Source organism: Salvelinus sp. IW2-2015, linkage group LG4q.1:29, assembly GCF_002910315.2.
Source record: "Salvelinus sp. IW2-2015 linkage group LG4q.1:29, ASM291031v2, whole genome shotgun sequence".
Taxonomy (NCBI): domain Eukaryota; kingdom Metazoa; phylum Chordata; class Actinopteri; order Salmoniformes; family Salmonidae; genus Salvelinus; species Salvelinus sp. IW2-2015.
In genome coordinates this window covers 23,895,915-23,918,225 of record NC_036842.1, presented here as the reverse complement: position 1 = coordinate 23,918,225, position 22,311 = coordinate 23,895,915, and the positions used below count along the sequence as shown (strand labels likewise).

Genomic DNA, 22,311 nt, shown 5'->3' with positions numbered 1-22,311 from the left:
GAGGGATGAAAAAACAGAGGGGAGGGAAGAAGAAACAGAGGGCGGAGCAGGGAGAAACAGAGGGGAAAGAAAGAAAACAGAGGGAGGGAGAGAACACAGAGGGAGGGAAAGAAACATGAGGGAGGGAAAGAAACAGAGGGAGGGAAAGAAACAGAGGGAGGGAGAAAAGAAAAAGAGGGAGGAAAAAGGAAGGAAAGAAACAGAGGAGGGAGAAACAGAGGGAGAAACAGAGGGAGGGAAAGAAACAGAGGGAAGGAGAAGAAACAGAGGGAGGGAAAGAAAGGAGAAACAGAGGGAGGGAAAGAAACAGAGGAGGAGATAGGGAGGGAAGAAACAGAGGGGAGAGGAAACAGAGGAGAGAGAGAAACAACGAGGGAGGGAGAGAAACCAGAAGGTGAGGGAGAAAAGAGGGAAGGGATCGGGAGCACATGCTGAATCAGAGGCGACTCGAGATCGAGCATGATAGACTCGAAGGAGAAACAGAGGGCAGGGAGAGGCAGAAGAAAACAGCAGCCGAGAACGCTTCGAGAAAAGTAAGCGAGGCGCTCGAGCAGAAAGCAACAGACCCGGCGAAGGTACGAGAGATAACAGAGGGCGAGGGAGAAATACACACAGACGGGCTGCGATCGAACTGAGGAAACAGGAGGACTGCAGGCCGAGAGACAAACATGCCACCGCTGAGGGAAAGAAACAGCAGGTGCAGGAAAGAAACAGAGCGCGCCCGCGATAGAGAGAGAAAATCAGAAGGGGGCGAGGATGAGAACACATCGGAGGAGGGCACTAAAGAAGCAACACGACGGGACCTGGGAAGGGAAACCTAGAGGGAAGGCGAACAGAAAGCACGACGGGACGAGACTCGATGAGAATACAGAGGGAGAGACGAGAATACAGAGGTCGACGGGCGAGAGGACAACAGTAGGGGAGGGACAGAAACAGCACGGCGAGGCGATGACGATAACTCACGACGGAGAGGGAAAGAAAACCAGCGGAGAGGGAGAAATCACAGAGGGCCTACAGGACGAGGCGAGAGAAAACACTTCCTCCCTCTGTTTCTCTCCCTCCCTCTGTTTCTTTCCCTCCCTCTGTTTCTTTCCCTCCCTCTGTTTCTTTCCCTCCCTCTGTTTCTTTCCCTCCATCTGTTTCTTTCCCTCCCTCTGTTTCTCTCTCTCCCTCTGTTTCTTTCCCTCCCTCTGTTTCTTTCCCTCCCTCTGTTTCTCTCCCTCCCTCTGTTTAGTACCTGTGATTCGTAGGGCAGGAAGGCGATGTTGATCTCAGTCAGGGTCTTGATGGATTTGGAAGCACGGCTCTTTACTAACTCGTTGAACAGTGGGTCCGGGCAGGCTGAAACAGGGAGAGGTTGATGTGAGTTTTAGTGCTGCTTCTGTGTGGCTCATTTGGTAGAGCATGGCACTTGCAACATCAGGATCGTGAGTTTGATTGCTGCTGGGGCCACCCATATGAAAATGTATGCACACACAACTGTAAGGGGCTTTGGATAAAAGCATCTGCTAATGGCATATACTACATTGTATTAAAACATGGGCCTGTATATTGAAAACTCCTGTTTCATAGGATTATGTTGGTGAAATTCAGAGCGATTTTCTATTTTGGATGTCTAGATCAACTCCAGTTTTGTAATAAATTGAACAGTGAAAAAAAGTATTCTCTTTGGTTACACATTATTCCTTCCATGAAACCCTTTTACCAACATCACAGCCCTCTCCACTAAGAATGAATGGCTGTGAGAGTATTCAATGATGGCTGTGGTTGCATTCAATGAATGGCTGTGGTTGCATTCAATTAATGGCTGTGGCTGCATTTACAGTTTTTAACAATCACTTGGGCACTAATTTCAGAACCTTGTGGTCATTTTTCAAAACTCTAGACACAAAACTCAAAATGGTCATCACTTGTAACACAGGCTGTCCAATGTTCAAAACATTGCATTGTGCACTCATATCGTTAAAGAAACCTTGCACTTGCAGAATCATTGGTTCAAATAACTCATTTATCATGAAATGCCATAGGAACATTCATTTAGATCACCCACACACAAGATACCGATAGTTTCACTGTGTAGTTGTTCGTACAATCATTACATATTGTAGTACAAAATATGTGATACATGTTTCATTATGCTACTACACCTAAATACATCACTAAAAGGACTAGTAGAGAGAATACTACAGACACAGTGGAATCATTGAACAAAATATGACATTTATTGATGAAATACAATAAAATCACAACATAGGTTTCTTTGAATCAAAGCAAAAATAATTAGCTACAAAAAAATTTAAAACAGTTAAAGGTCAACTGCAGTGTTCCTCACCTGGCTTACTGTAAAAAGCAAAACAAAATATTGATTACTGTACTTCTATATTTCCATCAACCCTGTCGTGTGGATTTGGCCACAGGTTCTCATCCACATCACAATGGATGTTTTCATTAGCCAAACATCTTGGGAAGAATCTTCGGGCATGGCGAATCCAGGCCTGACACTGGTCTGCCGTTATGTCATTGCATGCGTCATCCATGGCCTGGAAAAGGGTGGCTTGTTCGTGAGGGCGCCTATCTTCCACCCCCATGTAAAGAAACATTCCTCAATCGGGTTAAGGAAAGGAGAGTATGGGGGTAAGTACAGGGTGGTAAATTGTGGATGGGCCTGAAACCATGCTTGCACCATTTGAGCATGGTGGAACCTGACATTATCCCACACAATGACATAGGTCATGCCATCAGCTCTACAGACCTGAATTAGCTCATCAAGGAAGGTTACATTCGAACAGCGAATCATGTGGCTGCCTGCAACTCAATATATAGAGTATATAGAGTAGAGAGCTTTAGATGTTGTTCGACCAAACATTAGAATGGGCAAGATGCGTAATCTTAGCAACTTTGACCGTGGTATGATTGTTGATGCCACACATGGTGATTGCAACATCTCTGGTAAGTGTTCATGCTTTTTATTTAAAACTGAACACTAAATAACAAAACAACAAAGAGAATGAACGAAACCAAAACAGTCCTGTCAGGTGCAGAAAACACAAAACAGAAAATAACTACCCAACAAAAACCATGTGGGAAAAAACTACCTAAGTATGGTTCTCAATCAGAGACAACGATAGACAGCTGCCTCTGATTGAGAACCACACCGGCCAAACAACAAAGAAATACAAAACATAGAAAATGAACATAGAATGCCCACCCAAATCACACCCTGACCACACCAAAATAGAGACATAAAAAGCTCTCTACGATCAGGGAGTGACACATTTTGACCATTGACTGTGAGTTTTGTGTCTAGAGTTTTGAAAAATGACATCAAGGTTCCGAAATTAGTGCCAAAGTGATTGTAAAAAACTGTAATGATCTGTGTAGTGGAGAGGCTCCTCAGGTATCTACTCACAGTCAGTGAAGAAGACGTGGGCTGCTTTGTATTTGGCTGAATGGGGGTCTTTGAAATCTCCAATCAGGGTCTGCACAGACTGGAAAATGAAGGATACAAGATAGTGAGATGTGTGTGTGTGTGTGTGTGTGTGTGTGTGTGTGTGTGTGTGTGATGGTGCCGTTGTCCGTGGGGGTAATCAGGTAAATGGCCTCCAGGGTGGGAAGAGGCTCTCGCCGCTTGTTTATGTCCTCCACAACTAGAGAGAGAGAAAACACAGAAACAGAAGGGAGAGATGTGGTTATATCATGTTTGCTGATGGCAATATAACATGTTTACCAAATGGTAGCTACAGTCAGAGATGAAGAGGCGAAGCAAGAGGGTTCAATCTCATCATAATCTGTCCACAATAAGTAGACCGATAAGCAGACTGCCTGTCTTCCGGCCTTTGGAACAACAACTCTCATTAAGGAGGAGACAAGACCATTTCGTCATTATATACAGTATCTTTGCTGCAGTGCAGTATAACAATGGTGATAACAACGGCTTACTGGTGATGCCGTCTGACATGATGTCTGTCATCTTGCAGCAGGAGGACAGCATCCTCATGCTCAGCTGGTCCACAATCAGCGCCTGAGACAGGAAGAGAAACCAATGAGAAACCAGGGAGAGTGAGATACACGAAAGAGTTAGTCAGAGGTTTCAGAAAACAAAGTCTCTAACCATGTTGACTTTTAACATTGGTAGCACTGGTGCACCCAACTTTTAAAAGTTAGAAGCACCTGACCAAACAGTATTCAGGAGCACCAGAAAAAGAGATTGATCTAAATTCATTTAGATAGCCTACATTAGGCCAATGTGACTACTTTTGAAAGACATGTCCTGAAGTAGCTATCCAGGAGCCCCTTTCCTTTCTTCCAGTGCCATCTTAAACCATACTCATCAAGTTACCAGGTTGTTGGTTACCAAACAAGTCTGCAGCCCGAGTAGTTTAATACAGCCTGTGACATGGTTTATGAAACAGTAAAATGTGACCCGCATATTTGTGAAAAGAAGGCTGTGGCTACAGATCAGTGTGTAACACCCCATTCTGGCAGACATCTTCATACAGGTCCCCCATGGGATTCAAACCCACAACCCTGGCATTGCAAGCACCATATTCTACCAACTGAGCTACACAGGGTACAAGGCCTCAATATGCACCATTTTGTTTCTGTCCGTCGCCCACACACTTTCAACACTTGGATAATAAAGAATTTAAAGGCTGACATTGGTTGATTTTCAGTTTTTAAGTAAACTTTTTTTCAAGTTGATTGACTACAAAAGTATTGTCCAACCCATAGGGTATCTCATTGCACCGTTACATGTCATGTCTTGAAATATGCAGACAGAAGGATAAAAAAAAAATCCATTGTAATACTTCTGACAGCCAACTTTGTAACGCCACTGTCACGCCCTGGCCATAGAGAGGGTTTAAGTCTCTATTTTGGTTAGGCCAGGGTGTGATTAGGGTGGGCATTCTATGTGTTATATTTCTTTGTTTTTGGCCGAGTGTGGTTCCCAATCAGAGGCAGCTGTCTATCGTTGTCTCTGATTGGGAATCATACTTAGGCAGCCTTTTCCCACCTGTGTTTTGTGGGTAGTTGTTTTCTGTTTTGTGTCTGCACCAGACAGAACTGTTTCGTTTTGTTCTCACTTTGTTATTTTGTTTCAGTGTTCAGTTTGAATAAATGATCATGAACATGTACCACGCTGCGCTTTGGTCCTCTTCTTCAGACGAACGTTACAGCCACCACCAACTTTGGACTTTATAACATTCCCAGAAGGCATGGATCATTATAACCTAATGAAAAATGAACCTGATAATCTAATTTAATCTACTGCAGGCCTAAATCCTATGGGTCGAACCTTCTGAATTAATGATTATATTGAAGATAGAAGCCGCCTCTTAACGAGTTCCGAGAGCCGATTCGTTACCCAACAAAATAACATATTTATTTTGCCTAATTGTTTTTATGACTACAGACAGTAGGTTATTATTGTGCCCTTGTGTTTACCCAAGTTCTCTCTCAACTCAGGGACCACCTGCCAGCTGATTTTTCTTTGCCCGATGTAGGACTCTAGTGGAGAGGAGAGAGACTCTCGGACTGAAATATTCACACCACAATTCATTTACCAAAGGATAGTCTAATAGGTCAGCTAGGTGTGAAAAATCCCCCAATTTGTGCACAGTTTAGACTACTGATAGATAATGCGGTCAGTCAGAGTTGAGTCCTATTGTAAAGTATAGCCTAATGGCCCAAAAGGGCAAACTTGCAATGTATTTGATGCTTAAGTCCTCTAAAGTGTTACATTTTGAACTCCTTTCCTTTCAATATCACAGACCTGATTTGCCCTAAAACAAAATGCATCAACCCCTGCAAATATATACATTTCTTATAATCACATAATTATTCAAATGAAATGAGATGTAGCAAGAGGAGAGAGACTGCATACGCTAAAGACAATCAGAAAGAATGTGTCTTTAAACCTACATGATAATATGAACAAAAGCCAGAAATGAGTGAGTCACTCAGCCCTATGCATCTGTTCCTGCTTCTGTTGCCTATTTGAGTGTTTGTTTAATATCCTACTGATTCTGTGATCACCAAGCCTCACGCAATGCAATATGTCAGATAAAGCCATTTCACAAATCTGTCTGTTTTTAAACTTTTCTATGCTGTATATTAAAGGCTTTAAAAAAATGTTTCATTAGAACAGACTCTCTGTTATTACTTATAATGTATTTAGTGTTTACACTGTTCCAAATGGGCAGAACAATTATTTTGTAATCTAACAGCCCCTGTTTGTCATGCAACAGTATCTCTTGCACTTTGACAATGATTTTACATGAGGCCTAATTCACATGATATGCCTCAAATACTTATATACACTAGGCTAATAAATAATCACATTTTCCTTTGGATTATTTAATGAACCTATATCATGTTATTTCAAGTTATCCCTTTGGAGCACATGCAAAAGCGATTTGGAGTTGTTGAACGGGAGTGACAAAATGTATTACAATTGAATTTTAATGAGCTGAATGATGAGGAGGATGAAGAAGAAGAGGGTGATTAAATTTAGAACAATAGTGTAAGAATTGCTCTTCCTCTGTAGCTGTTACTTACTACAACTGTTGTTACACTGTAAGGTTTTTATTCTAAGATAAACTAAAATGTTATGTTATATTCTGTTATATTCTTCAAATATATGGTTTACTGAATATACGCAAGTGATGTCTGCTAAATAAACAAGTTGATGGCGAAGCCATAAAGCCTCAGCTACTAAACACAGATAAATAAAACTCCAAAAAAGGTTTAACATGTTTTCCAGACCAGAGCTGTGTTTTATTTATTACATTTACCTGTGTAATTTACCGAATAGATAACAACAATAGAAAGAAGCATCTGGTGGCAGAGAGTCATGCAGAGAATAGAGTGAAAGTGCACCGTACTGTAAGTACTCAACAAGGCTGTGGGCCAGGTGGAAATGGTTTAGCAGAACAATAGACTCTTGCCGAGTTTAGGGACTTTACATTTATTAATGAGTGTTTGTGCAGCATTTCACTTCACCCATCTCTTTGCATAGCCCACCACATGCACTGTTTTCTAACCACATCTGGATGGATCCATAACGAATTACTWTGGGAATAAATATCACTGAATGACACAAATAKTGGAATAAAGTAGGCTAATGCAATTGATGGCATGAAATTGTTGMATACTGAAACACCCAGAGTCATCCAATTGTTATAATAGGATTTGAAGCAATAGCCGGATTGTGGTCAACTATTTCAGCACCGGTTCACTCTGAAAGAGAGACCATCTGTAAAACATTTTGTGTTGCTTGGAAAAACTAGGTTAATTAAAAACCTTGGAATATGCACTTTCGGATAGGGTTTAGCAATCAAAACGTCTGGCCTCCATGGACCTCTGTAGGATTATTTGTAAAAGTAAGCAAGCACCAACAAGCTTCATAAAGATGCCCTCTGATGGTCAAACTAGCATCAATGGCAACATTGTCGGACAGGAAAATAAAATACGTCATGCACTCCAACATGCCATAACATTGCGCAGCATCCCTCCCGCAAGCTGTATGATGCAACTTTTAAATGAGGACCCACTGTACTTTTGTGAATATCTGGACATTGGATCCAAAAATAAACTGGTCACATTCAGGACCTGTGTTTGTGCAAAATGTTTCAAAGAAAAAACTGTGTGACCAGCTCAAACGCTGACTTTTGCGTCAATCGAAACTGGACGTTCTAATCACAGCAGTTTGAGAGTACACTGCAGGGACCACAGCAGAATGATCACACCCATTTGTTGCTAAGTGTCAAAGTGTAAAAAAGAAAAATGAAAGGAACACAAGGTGGACTGCAAAAATAAACTCTCACCTTCCATTCCCCCTTCTTCTTCACCTTCTTGATGACATCATTCATAATCTCTGTGAACGAGAAGAGAGGAGAAGCACAGGTCAGAACATTATTTTCTTCACATGCTTCTTCACTGTGTGTGCATCTGACCAATTTCAGTTGATACAATTTTATTTTTGTTATTTTCAATGTCAAAACCCCTAGCATATAGATTTGAGTGTACAGTACAGGTTCATAATATACAGTCATTTTCTCTGTCTGATTTAATTTCCTTGACAGGAAGCAGACTGTTTCCATAGTGATGAGTGACAGTGGAGCACAGGAGACAAAAAAAACACTCTCACACTCGCATCTGGGAACAAGGCCGTGAGAAGAGTCATTCCTCTATGGAGGACTCACACACGTATGCACACACACACACACACACGCCACGCATATACGCACCGCACACGCACACGCAGCACACCACACACACACACACAACACAACACACACACAACACACACACACAACACAACACACACACCACCCAGCCCTTTGCTTGCTCCCAAGCCCTAACCCTGTCAGGAATCTATCAGCATCCTGCTGTGCCAAACACACCTAAGTCAGGCTGTGCCCAGAGAGCCCCATGCTCACAAACAGATACACACACACGCTTGTGAGATAAGTAACGAGTGAGAAAATGTTGAGAATGTCAGTAGGGCCAGGTGAATAGTACATCCCTGCAGTGAGCTCCACTCCCAGATCAGCCACAGAGCACACTGAACTTTATATATGGTTCTATTGGACCGCATTGCTACTATATGCTCTTGACAGCCTGTCTCATAGCTGTCATGTATAATTGCTGGTCATCGGACCCCTTTAAGAAAACATCAGCATGCTGGCAAGGGTTCTGTTCTATATTAAGTGAATGGGTTGTGTGTGAGTGTGTGTGAGTGTGTGTGTTTATTCATGCATGCATTGCCGACCGTAATGAAATACTCACATCATTGTGAACATATGGCTCATACTGAGGGTATACGCTCTATTTGTTAGAGTTCATGTGTCTGTGACTCTGGGTATGACTGTGGGTACAATTCGGCAGATAGTCTAGCAGTTAAGAACATTGGACCAGAACCCAAGGTCTCTGGTTCAAATCCCCGAGCCGACTAGTTAACAAATCTGTGGATTTGCCCTTGAGGAAGGTACTTAACCCTAAATGTTCCAGGGTTGCTGTCAGTAATGGCTGATCTGTGACCACACTCTGCAAGGGTGTCTCAGGGGGAATGGGATTTGCAAAAAGCTCATGTATAATACACAGTTGTACATGTGTGAAATAGAACAAACATAAGCACCTACATTGTCTGTTCTGCTAGGTCCATACCTATAGGTATGTATAGCGCCTTCAGAAAGTATTCATACCCCTTGACTTATTCCACATTTGTTGCGTTACAGCCTGAATTCAAAATTGATCATTTTTTTCTCACCCACCTACACACAATACCCCTTAATGACAAAGTGAAAACAAGTTTTTAGAAATTTTAGCAAATTTATTGAAATTTAAATACAGAAATGTCTCATTTACATAAGTATTCACAACCCTGAGTCAATACTTTGTAGGAGCACCTTTGGCAGTGATTACAGCTTTGAGTTGTCTTGGGTATGTCTGTATCAGCTTTGCACATCTGGATTTGGGATTCTCTTCCATTCTTCCTTGCAGATTTTCTCAAGCTCTGTTAAGTTAGATGGGGAGCGGCGGTGAACAGCAATCTTTAAGTCTTTCCACAGATGTTCAATGGGATTCAAGTCTAGGCTTTGGCTGGGCCACTCAAGGACTTTGACATTCCTATTCTGAAGTCATTCCAGCATTGCTTTGGCTTTATGCTTTGGCTGTATGCTTGGGGTCATTGTCCTTTTGGAATGTAAATCTTTGCCCCAGTCTAAGGTCGATTGCACTCTGAAGCAGGTTATCATCAAGGATTTGCCTGTATTTGGCTCAATTCGTTGTTCCCTCTATCCTTACCACGCTCCCAGTCCCTGCCGCTGAAAAGCATCCCCATAGCATGATGCTGCCACCACCAAGCTTCACGGTAAGGATGGTGTTAGGCAGGTTATGAGCTGTGTCCGGTTTTTCTTCAGACATAGCGCTTTGTGTTCAGGCCAAGGAGTTACATCTTTGTCTCATCAGACCACAGCATCTTTTGCCTTATGCTCTGACTTTTTCACGTGCCTTTTCGCAAAATCTAGGGGCTAACATGTGCCTTTTCCTTTAGGAGTGGCTTCCGTCTGGCCACTCTCCCATAAAGCCCAGATTGGTGAAGTGCTGTAGAGACAGTTGTCCTTCTGGCAGGTTCTCCCATCTCAGCCAAGGAACTCTGTAGTTCTGTCTGAGTGGTCACTGGGTTCTTGGTCACCTCCTTGACCAAGGTCCTTCTTGCCCGGTTGCCCAGTTTGGTCGGATGGCCAATTCTAGCTTAAATTTCCCAGTGATGGAGACCACTGTGCTCTTGGAAACTTTCAACACTCTAGAAATAGTTTTATACCCTTCCCCAGATATATGCCTCATAACAATTTTATCTCAGAGATCTAAGGATAGTTCTTTGGATTTCATGGTATTGTTTCTGCTCTGACATGCACTGTCAACTGGACCTTATATACACAGGTGTGTTTCTTTCTAAATTACATCCAAACATTTGAATTGGCCACAACTGGACTCCAATCAAGTTGTAGTGACGTCAAGGATGATCAAAGGAAATTGGATGCACCTAAACTCAGTTTAGAGTGCCATACCAAAGGGGTCTGAATACTTATGTAAATGAGATATTTCTGTATTCCATTTCCAATAAACTTGCACACGTTTCTAAAAACATGTTTTCACTTTGTCATTATGGGTTATTCTGTGTAGATGGGTGAGAATGTATTTTTTTTTAAATATCAATTTTGAATTCAGGCTGTAACACAAAAAAAATGTTGGAATAAGTCAAGGGGTATGAATACTTTCTGAAGGCACTGTATTGGACACCATTTTCTTTCATATTTATGTTATGTGCCAAGTGCTTTTAGTGGTATACAAAGGTACCCACAGTATCAGATAAAGAAGTAATTTGACATGGAGCTAAAAGCCACAAGAAACTAGCAAATCCACAATGCTACTCAGATCACTGCCTTTGTATTAAATGCTATCACTGGAGGGAAGGTCTCTGAAAGCATAATGTCTACTCTATCTTACACTGTAGCTAGCAAAATGGAGGGCTGCCTCCCCCAATGAGTCAAAATGCATGATGAAATACAGCTCGTCTATTGCCTTCTCATGCAATTCCATTCCAGAATGGACTGAATCTATTTTGACTCCATTACAGCTAAATAAAGAATCAAATGTATTATCCAATATTGAAGACACATTTTTGCTAGATGCAAAATTCCTTCTCTGAACTTAAAAAAACTACAAATCAATTATTTTTGAATGACTCCCATTGGCTCTAGTTCTTCTCTGCTGCAGTATGAAGAAACTCATCCCATTGGTCATCTGTGGATCAGGCCAAGGCAGGAACATGTGTGTGTGTGGCGGAGCCATTATTAGCCTGATCGCTGTTGTTGGCCATCTGGCTGCAGTATTGGGATAAATCCATTTAGGATGACTCTCTTTAACATTTTGCAGTATCACCATATAAAAACCGCTAAGCCCTTTGGCGCAGTAGTGCCCAACATCTGGGCATACACAGAGACACAGATGGATTATAACAGATTAAACAGGCTGTGTGTGTGAATGTGCTACGTGGAGACTACAGGGCCATTCAGAGAATGAGGGGGATTTGTTGGGTAATTGCTGCCGATAGTAATTTGTAAGGACAACATTCACATGATGACTAAAGGGATAGCTCACCCAATTTACTACATGACATATTGGTTTCCTTATACCCTGTACACAGTCAAAGGACAAGGTCATTTGGGTGGACTTTCCCTTTAAGCACAGACCACTCAAAGCCAGGGGGTTAGATCTGTACATAATACAGCACTCCAACCGTAGATGCACTGATGTCATCATGATGTGACCTCGGTAGGGAAAGAGTCTAATCTTGCAATCTTTGTGGGGAATGGCAGAGAGTGAATCCAGAGTGAATCCTTGATTCAGCTCTTGTCTATTTCCAGCTCTTTCTAGGCTATGTCACAAGAAACTGTCAGCAAACAGGATGACAGAACTGTAGGAGCACAAGGGATATCCTTCTCTCAATTTCCCTTTTCCTCTGTCCTGTGTGGTTCTCTTTGCCCTCCTATCTTCCCCCTCTCTCTCCCTCATAAAGAAACACAAACTGCCAGTCCACATGACTGCACATAGACATAAAATTAAGTTAGAACCAAAATGGCTGTTTTTTCAAGGGCATGGGGTACATACATGTATACTGTCTCTGACTCCCTTCTCCTGAGCTGAGGTATGTGTATGTAAATGACAAAGAGACTGAGGGATAGCCAAAAGACAAACATCAAGATGAACAAAGCACATAGGAGGAAGTGGAGGCTGTTCTGGGATTGTTCTGGCTCTTCCTTGACCCCTGTGTGGCATAACAATGCAGTCCCATAGCAGGCAGACTGAGAGGAGGGAAGGAACCTGAACAAACACAGTGGAGCAGCTGTGTCAACTAGCAGAGTAGAGAGGCTCACCGTCTCATTCAGCCACACGCAGGAGTCTCCTTCAGATAGGTCTGGTCATATGCTACCAAACATAAATAGTAGAGTAATACAGTATGCAAGCTTTCTGCCACTGAACAAGGCAGTTAACCCACTGTTCCTAGGCTGTCATTGTAAATAAGAATTTGTTCTTAACTGACTTTCAGTGTGGCTGAATGAGACGGTGAGCCTCTCTACTAATTAAATAAAGGTTAAATAAAAAAAATTATTTAAAAAATTATCTGTGTTTGTGTCAGTCTGTGTCTGTGACCAGACCAGTGTAAGAAATTGTCCATTGTGAGATGGGTTGGAACCAGAGCTCTTCCTAGGTGAATCAGGCATAGCTGTCCTCAGCCTGATCCGTGTGTCACTGTAAATACGAAATCAATTTGACATCTCAGAGTTGTTCAAATTAGTGGGATACATAACCCTCACCTGAATCTTGATACAGACTTTTGTCTTCCAAAGTAGAGCAGAGAGAATTGGAATGGGTTAGACATATACAGATGTTCCCCAGCCATTCACCTCACACAGGAAGGCAGTACTCTGTGTTCACAGCATACTCAACAGCTGTCGCTTTAGCAGCCTAGCATTAGCATCAACAATAACATTAACATCAACCCATACCACACTGCTAGGCTAGCATTAGCATCAACCCATACCATAATGGTAGGCTCCAGCAGGAGTCAATCAACACACTCTTCATACAGATAACCAACACAGTGTAACAAAACTAGCAGAATATCAGATCACTATCCTTTCCACTTCCATATGTTTTCGTATGAAACATTAACTGCTATACTGCTTCTAAGCAGTATAGTAAGTTGAAGCAGTATAATCATTCATAGACAGACTGAGGCATTGCCTGATTTTTCTCAGCCTTTATTGTAGGTCATAGGTGTGCCTAGCACAGGATAAGCATTTCATCCACACAGGAACAATTAGTCTCACTGAGAGGCTGGCTGGCTGTATGTTGTGTCATTGATGTGTATTGGTTTTGTCATGGTTGTGCATTATGTCATCCACTCCTGTAGAATCCTCAACATTGACCCCAACAAACACACAGCTTTCGCTACTCAACACTGAGACTTTCCCCCTTTACCTTCCTATTCTCCCTTGGGGGTTGGCGCCTACGATTGAGTGACCCATTTTCTCTGGATATCAGCATTAGTCCCCAGGGAATGTAACAACCCTGCTCTTGAAGAGAAGGGCGGCCATTTTAGCAGGACACAGCCCCTCCCATCTCCCTCTCATCATCAGAACCATACTCTAGTCCTGGAGGGCACACAGCAGGAGGTACATTCACTCTTAATTATCTCAGTTAAAAAGATTAGGATCTTGACTGATTTGGTCCTCTCTGACATTTCGGATGGCTCTTGAAAAGACAAGAAGAGAATAGACACATTTGGTAAAATAGTCATATTTGGTTTAATTATGCCCTGTTCATACTTCATTAAGAATACTAAACACAGTTCTAACATGTATGTAATAGTGTGGATACGACACAAATAAAAAACAGAGGAGAATGGATTCTCAGATGTAGATATTGACTACTGCTCTCCCTGGTATGATCCTCAGTAACAGAAGGAGCAGAGTGTCTCAGAGTGCCCTTCCACAGACTTAGCCAATCACAGGCAGCCATGAGTCGACAGTACCTCAGTCAGCTCTGTGAGGCCAGCCTGCCGTTACGCAACCTCTTGTCTCTCACAGCGTCACCACAAAACAGATTCCAGATCAGCTGAGAGACATCTCAGGAGAACTGAACAGGAATAACAAGCAAGCAGCGACTACTCTCATCCCCATCTCAGACTGGGTCAAAGGTTGTGTTGTCAGAGGCTGGCTGCCGGTCATGACCACTCTCTTAGAGCAGGAAATGGATGGATGTGAGTGTGACTCTTTGCTGTAGCCACACCCAGTGTGAAAGGAACAGGGTATTGTGAGAGGAAAAATAATAGACTTCTGATTCTAACAAACACAGACAAGATGAAGACCATGAACAATCCCTCACATAAATATTGTATTCTTAGTATGTTGAGGTAAAGTATTTGTCTGCCAGAATAATCTCTCCTGGTGTCTGGGAGTAAAATTCCATCTATTTCTTAATTTTCCTACAACACAGTGTAATGATAGACTAGAGCAGGGTTGTGCAGCATGCAACCCTATTCGATCTAGCCCGGGCGAGGTTTTAGCACAAAAAAATACATGATAAATCCCCCTGCAGATACATTTCCCTCTATGTTTGAGTTCATTTTCCTCCTTATTTGAAAGCTGTATCTACTGACTGCAGTCAAGTGCAACGTTAAAGCAATTTACAAAATGCCTAGTCTAGTGCTGAAAATGGCAGGCAGTAAAAAATGTCAATGGAGAAGCAAGTGATGCATTGCATTGCCGCAGGCTGCTATGTCCTGGCAAGATCAGTTAAAACAAGGTTTCTCTCTCTCTGTCGGAAGTCTGAGCAGAATGTGTGCATCCGTAAGTGTCTGGTGTCTGAGTGAGGAGGGGAGGGGGGATGTGATAGGTGAAGGAGCTCTGCAATCTCATGAGGTCTGAGGTATGAGGGTTTAATGACTCTGCACATCACCATCTAGATTAAATCCCTTCCCATAATGCAATAATACTACTTTCTACATCACTTCTCCTCCATCACTCGCTCTCCTCCTCTTCCTTCTGTCATTATCCATCTCTCCCAGTGGCAGCCTAATCTGCATTCTGTGATGTTGTTCCTCTCTTTCTTCCGCAGGAATGGCAGTATTGGCCGATGCTACTTGGCCCTGCTACAGCAAGCCTCTTGACGGTCTCTGGTACATTTTTATGTTTCTCTGTTAAGTATGATAATATATTTAATTTGTATGGTGCTTTTCGCTGCAGAGGAATCTCAAATCTAAATACAAGTATGTCTTTGCTGTGTGTGAGTGAGGTCTGCTGGAGAGTTGAGTGGGAGGAAGGAGGAATAGTCCCTGCCAGTGCTGACACAGCAGCAGTGCTTCTTAATCAAGGAAAATGTGATGTAATTATTAATGTTCATAATCAAGACTATTCTAATCTAGTCTGTGTCTAGAAAGTCATTAGAAAATATATTAAATGTTGGGTCTGTCTGTGTGTTTACAGTGGCAGGCTGAGGGCACTGCGTCACACAATGAACCCAGCAAGTGTGTGTGTGAGGCTGGCTAAGTATCCCTGCCAAGGTCAGTGTGTGTGTGTGTGTGTGTGTGTGTGTGTGTGTGTGTGTGTGTGTGTGTGTGTGTGTGTGTGTGTGTGTGTGTGTGTGTGTGTGTGTGTGTGTGTGTGTGTGTGTGTGTGCGTGCGTGCGTGCGTGCGTGCGTGCGTGCGTGCGTGCGTGCGTGCGTGCGTGCGTGCGTGCGTGCGTGCGTGCGTGCGTGCGTGCGTGCGTGCGTGCGCGTGTGTCCATCCTGGTGTTGGCCTGGGCTGTGCAGCTGATGAGTGCTTGGGCTGGGGTAATGAGATGTACAGTAACTCCCTCTCTCCCTATACTGCAGAGCCTGGTCAACCCTGAAGTCCTACATGGTGGTGACCCTCCTTCCTTCCATCCCTCTCCCTGCATGTGACCATCTCTGTCCTTCTGACTAACTTTGGAATCACATCTTAGCAAGCCTCGGAAAACCCAGGCTTCTCACGTTCTGTTGTAGATTTGGAAGATCTTAGCAGCAGTCACAGCCCACATGGGGATGTGGGGTGCTCTTGAACCATTTTATTAACAAACTGAGTGATGTCCACTGCAGACTATTAAAACCACCCACTCAAGCAGCAGGAACAATGAAGTGGGGGAAATACTATGAGTCATTGGGTAGGATGCAGTCGCTTGGGTCAGTTGGGCTACTGTGTCTTTAGCTGGCATGTGTCACACTGGATTTACAGTCATGATCACACTACTCCTGGTTTCCTCCTCTGCACTGTCAGGCTAGTCTCTTCTCACAGCCCCTGTACTGTCAAGCTACCTACACAAGCCTCATATCACACCCTGTGATATGATCAAGACATGACAGAATTGAGACCAAGATGTGTGGCATCCTTCTTGTCTGATCCATATAAAAGTAAAACATAAAAGTCCACTGTATTACATTTTACATTTTAGTAATTTAGCAGATGCTCTTATACAGAGTGACTTAGAGTAGTGAGTGCATACATTTTCATACTGTATGAAGCACAGATGAGACTGGGCACAGACAGCACCCTAGCCCCTGCAATACCACTGATTCACTATAGTGGCGATAAAAAAGAGAGCAAAAAGATGGTTTTATGTTGCAAAATGCTGCTGAAAAAAATAATTATTTTGTTGAATGATAAAAATATAGGCTACCATAGTAAGCATTCTCAATTATTTTTTTAATAAATTCATTTTAAGGGCAGGTAATGCAACTAGAATTGATCCCTCTCATTTCGTTTAGGGGTGTAGGCAGCCTATAAATTAATGTCAAAATTGTATTTACACATCTATGGACTGGCCTTTCATTCCTATCGCTAGCCCTATATTGTAGTCTGCTGCTTTATGGAATTGATGCTCACAGTCGTGAAAGCAGAGGGAGAGAGATAAACGCTATACGCAGCCCATCCCCCTTCAACAGAGGCTGCTACTGCGCGTGCTGCAGAGGGCCCGTGGTGTATCGCGTCTTACTGCGTACGTTCCCGTTGTAAACCAATCTCCTCACCATCAACCCAGTTAAATAGCGCGCAGGTGCTCGATGCATCCCTCCCTGCCTTTATCGACATGGAGAGGTGGGTCATCACACAATGTTTACTTTAGGCTTAATTCTGCAAATGAGGAATTCAATTGACATTGAAAACCTGTGTTCGGCTTTTATTTCACACATAGTTATTAATGTATAAATTCAGTACAGTGAAATGCTTAACTCACAGGCCCTACCCAACAACAGTGCATTATTCAATATAAAAAAAGTATAATTCATGAGAAAAAAACACACAAAATAACAATAAGTATGAAATAAGAGAAGAAGCTATATACTGTGTCAGTGCCAGTACCTAATGTACAATGTGCAGGGATACTGGACTATTTGAGGTAGATATGCACATGTAGGCAGGGATTAGGCAGGGGCAGATTGACCATCTGGCAATTCTGGGAAATGTCAGATGGGCTGGACCATTTTTTAGTTGTGTGGGCTGATCAAATTTGACACACAAAAAAACGATGTTTTTATATAAAAATAAAACAATGAAAAAGGAGACATGGCTGGTAGCCCATGGTCCTGTTAAAATGATAAAAAAAAAAAAAAAGATTTCTGACAATTTCCCACGAATCTACAGTATCTACTACTTTTTATCTACCTATGATATGTTACAAATTCCAATTTGTTGTGGCTAACATGAGCTAGGTGGCAAAAGCTAATGTTAGCTAGGTGGCTAACGTTAGCTAGGCTAGGAGTTAGGGTTAGAGGTTAATGTTAAGTTTAAGGTTAGGAGTTAGGTAAAATGGTTAAGGTTAGGGCAAGGGTTAGCTTAGCATTTTAGCTAACCCTTGCCCTAACCTTAACCCTTTAACCTAACTCCTAACCTTAACCTAAGCTTAACATGAACCCCTAACCCTAACTCCTAGCCTAGCTAACGTTAGCCACCTAGCTAACATTAGCTTTTGCCACCTAGCCACCTAGCTCGTGTTAGCCACAACAAATTGGAATTTGTAACATATCATAGGTACTGCAAATTCGTAACATAATGTACAAATTGCAATTCGTAACATATCATACGAATTGTAATTCGTAACATATCATATGAAATGGATGATGGACATCCACAAATTGATACATAACATACCAAACGTAACATATCATACTCATTTGAAAAGGCCCGGATTTCCGTTTACTATGTTACGTCTGCCTCTCTGTCCAGGTTGGTATTTGGGTAGGCTAACCTGATCAATAGGCTATCTCTTGAGAATCAATCTATTATCAATCTATTGGGTTCGTTTATTGAATATTCTTTGCATATCTAATTGCACTACCATTACTGATAGTAGGCTTGTAGGCTATGCCTACACATCCACAATTACCTCTGGATATAAATCCGTTGCTGTTGATGGCGCCATTATCCGATAAGAACATGTTTAATCTTAAAACAACATACATTTGGTGAGCCTTTAGACCCAGGACAATGCCTCACCCCGTAATAAATGTGGTTTGTGTTTAAGATGCGCACACTTGTTTTTGTCTGCAGTTTTCGCTTTGGCTATTTGTTTCAAGTGTATGTGGCGGTTCTAGCTTGTATGGCGCCCTGAGCGAACCGCCCCTTCAGCGCCCGCTCCCACCCGCACCCGGGGGCGCCCCGTGCCTCCCCCGGCAAGATGCCGCCCGCGGTGGGCGGCTACCCATGTCGCCCGTACCTAAATCCGCTATTGGTTTTTGTATTAGTGTATAAATAAATCTCTTTGTCAAAATTCGTCATCTCTCCCATGTCTTATTCGACTACTATTTTTTTTTTAAGTATTTGACACTAGCCACAAAATTAAGGAAATTAGAAGGGGGGGGGGGGGTTCTGTCAGGGGGGAGATATTCGACACAACACCTGTTATGTTTTGCGTGATGATTGTGAGGCGTTATACAAATACGACAGTCACAAGACAAGGACTTCAAATAGGCCAATGACAGGTCAAGGGAACTGTAGCCTACTGTTCAGATGGGTTAAATGGAAACTGAAATTTGGACACTGACTGTAGGTCTATAATCTCTCACATAGCCTTAATATTAACTCCTGCAGAATTAATATTTTCTTGCAGTATAATGATACACCAAACGTAGGCACAGTTTTGACTTGGGAACAGCCGTGGATAAATATTATTTATTTATTTCAGCATCTTGAGAGAATGCGAATGCGTTAGATGGGCTAGCGTCTGGTGCTATCTATAGCAGTATCATAAAAGCATAAAAGCTATTTCAACCAATAAAATATGCATCCAAGCAGAAACATGTAGTGTCATTTTCAAATCGTTCTATTTCTTTACGACCGGTCAAACTGATGTCATTTAGAAATTTTGCACAGAAAATCTTTCCAGGTTTTTAGGTACTGTATTTTCTCCCCTGAACCTAAACATACTTGCTCCGTAAAAGAAGCAGAGGTGACAGTGAAAACTTGATTGAAGCATCCATTCTATCGATTTATGACATTATTCTGGTGAGCAGAGGTTTATTTAGTTCAATGACTAAAGAAAAGCTGCATGTATCTAATTATAGACAAGTTGACTAACAAATAGCCTACCAAAATGTAGGAAATGATAAGCAGAAACATATCTAAATCAGGCAAAAAAGCGTTACGCCTTCTCTGACTAGCCTGCTGCGCATTTTATATATTAGCGGATTAGGGTCGTGTTCGGCCTCAGATTTTCACTTTACAACATATACTCGGACAGTTGCGGATGGGTTAACAATTGCGGGCGGGTGAACAAACGGCTGACCTGCGCACCACTAGTCCACACATTTTGCCAGCTGATTTGTGATGCTACACTCTTAAAAAAAAGGTTCTGGATTGAACCAAAAAGCGTTCTAAACTTGTTTTGTATATGGCACCCGTAAAAGTTCCATATGGAACCCAATGGTTCAATATGAATCAATTTTGGTTCAGTCAAGAATAACACCTGGGGTTCCTACACAAGGGTTCTATATAGAACCTTTAGTGGTGCAATATGCTATATGAAGCAAGCAATATAACCATGTTTGGTTTTATCCAGAACCTTTTTTCCTATGAGTGTACAGAATATTTCGTTTGAACAGTTAGAGAGATGTCTCAAAAGCCCCTACAACATCCATGGACTTCAACCTCCATGGTCTACAACATCCATGGTCTACAACATCCATGGACTTCAACCTCCATGGCCTACAACATCCATTGCCTACAACATCCATGGCCTACAACATCCATGGTCTTCAACCTCCATAGTCTACAACATCCATGGCCTACAACATCCATGGCCTACAACATCACATGGCCTACAACATCCATGGACTTCAACCTCCCATGGCCTACAACATCCATGCCTACAACATCATGGCCTACAACATCCATGGTCTTCAACCTCCATAGTCTCAACATACATGGCCTACAACATCCATGGCCTACAACAATCCCAATGGACTTCAACCTCCATGCCTACAACTCCATGGCCTACAACATCCATGGCCTACAACATCCATGGTCTTCAACCTCCATGCTACAACATCCATGGCCTACAACATCCATGGCCTACAACATCCATGCCCTACAACATCCATGGTCTTCAACCTCCATGGTCTTCAACCTCCATGCCTACAACATCCATGGCCTACAACATCCATGGTCTTCACCTCCATGGCCTAACAACATCCATGGACTTCAACCTCCATGGCCTACAACATCCATGGCCTACAACATCCATGGCCTACAACCTCCATGTGATTGGGCAATAGGCCTAGTGACAGCACTGTCTGAAAACAACCATCGATGCTTATTTTGAAACCATACACTGATGCGGTTTCATTAGGCTTCAACTGCTACTTATACTGCGCAAATTATGCTTTTAGATCGTGGGCAAGTAGGCCTATGAGTCAAGGCGCATTGCCTCCTATTATACGCGAATGAAAACACCGTAATATCCGTATTCGGAAAGGTGTGTTAACATACGGAATGCGGATTTTTTCTGTTTTTACTGTCTATTTCATTCCTGTCCTCCATGTAGAGGACAGCTCACCCTCCGCCATCACTCTAATACTGCAGACCAAGAATATCATGATGTTTAACCTTAATTTTCTTGTTTGAACCGTTCATGCTGAAGGATGATGTTCTACGCAGCGTATTGCACTGGTGATCCATCATAGGGGTGAGGCATTTCTGAAACACGGGAATCCCATAAACGCTCTAGACGCAGCGCTCCTGGGTGGAGAATATTCATTTAAGATCCATCTAATCATCAATGACATCAAATTATGTAATTGTTATCGGTCTACAACGTTCTACTGTGCAGTTAACATTGTGCCTAAATAAAAAAAATCACTGGCCTGGAATAGCATATGGTTTTAGACGTTGTGTAATGTCACCCTACTGCCGCACAGTTTGTATTTTAATTTCAGATTCGTAGTATGGGCGTATCTGTGTCTTTCTCGACCAAAGCACCTTCTTATGCAGAGTTCGATTTTTCACAGTTGATAATTGGCCGCAGCGCGTTCAGATTATAGCCTATTTAGTCGACATTGTAATGCGCATCAGCATCGCTGTAGCAGAGAAATTGCACATCTATAGGTCCCTGGCTAATGCTATAGCTCCCTGGCCCATGCACATCACCACTCTGTCCGAGAAAAACGCACAGTGCGTCCCATCGATGTGTATCAATGGATGTTCAATCTATATAAAATGGTCAATAGGCGAAACATAATAAGGTATTCTTACTTTCACCAACCACCGCCTTGAGTCCTATGGGTGCCATGATGCTCTTGTGTGTTTGACCGTATTCTCAATCTCTCCCTTTGACTCCTTCTTTCTCCCTCGCAGTATTCCTCTCGTTTCTCTGCTCGACCGAATGTGCACACCTCACATCGCTGCAGAGCTTCGAATGGAGACGTCACTGCTTATCTCTCCACCCCCATATCAGTGGCTACATTAGCCAATTACATTTATAAAAATGTCATTATTATATGTTTTAGTGGAGACCCGTTATTCAGGGCAGGTGGGGCAGAGCCACATTTGTTAGCATGTTATTTTTACATTAATAAGTTTGCAAACATATCAGTTTGCAAACAATGTAAAAAATGAAATAATGATTGAGTTTATACAGTCGCATACAAACATGGTCTCTTTTTTAATTTCTTGAGTAAAGCAGCAACAAAATGCAGGTGTTTCAGTCTAGCTCAGTGCTTTTTATGGTGGT

The 22,311-nt window shown here is 42.4% G+C and overlaps 1 pseudogene; it reads right to left on the bottom strand.

Moving 5' to 3' along the window:
• The window catches only part of LOC111960861 (syntaxin-binding protein 1-like), a 45,380-nt pseudogene extending 23,419 nt beyond the window's left edge, over positions 1–21,961 (bottom strand).
• Between the last annotated feature and the right edge of the window lie 350 nt (positions 21,962–22,311).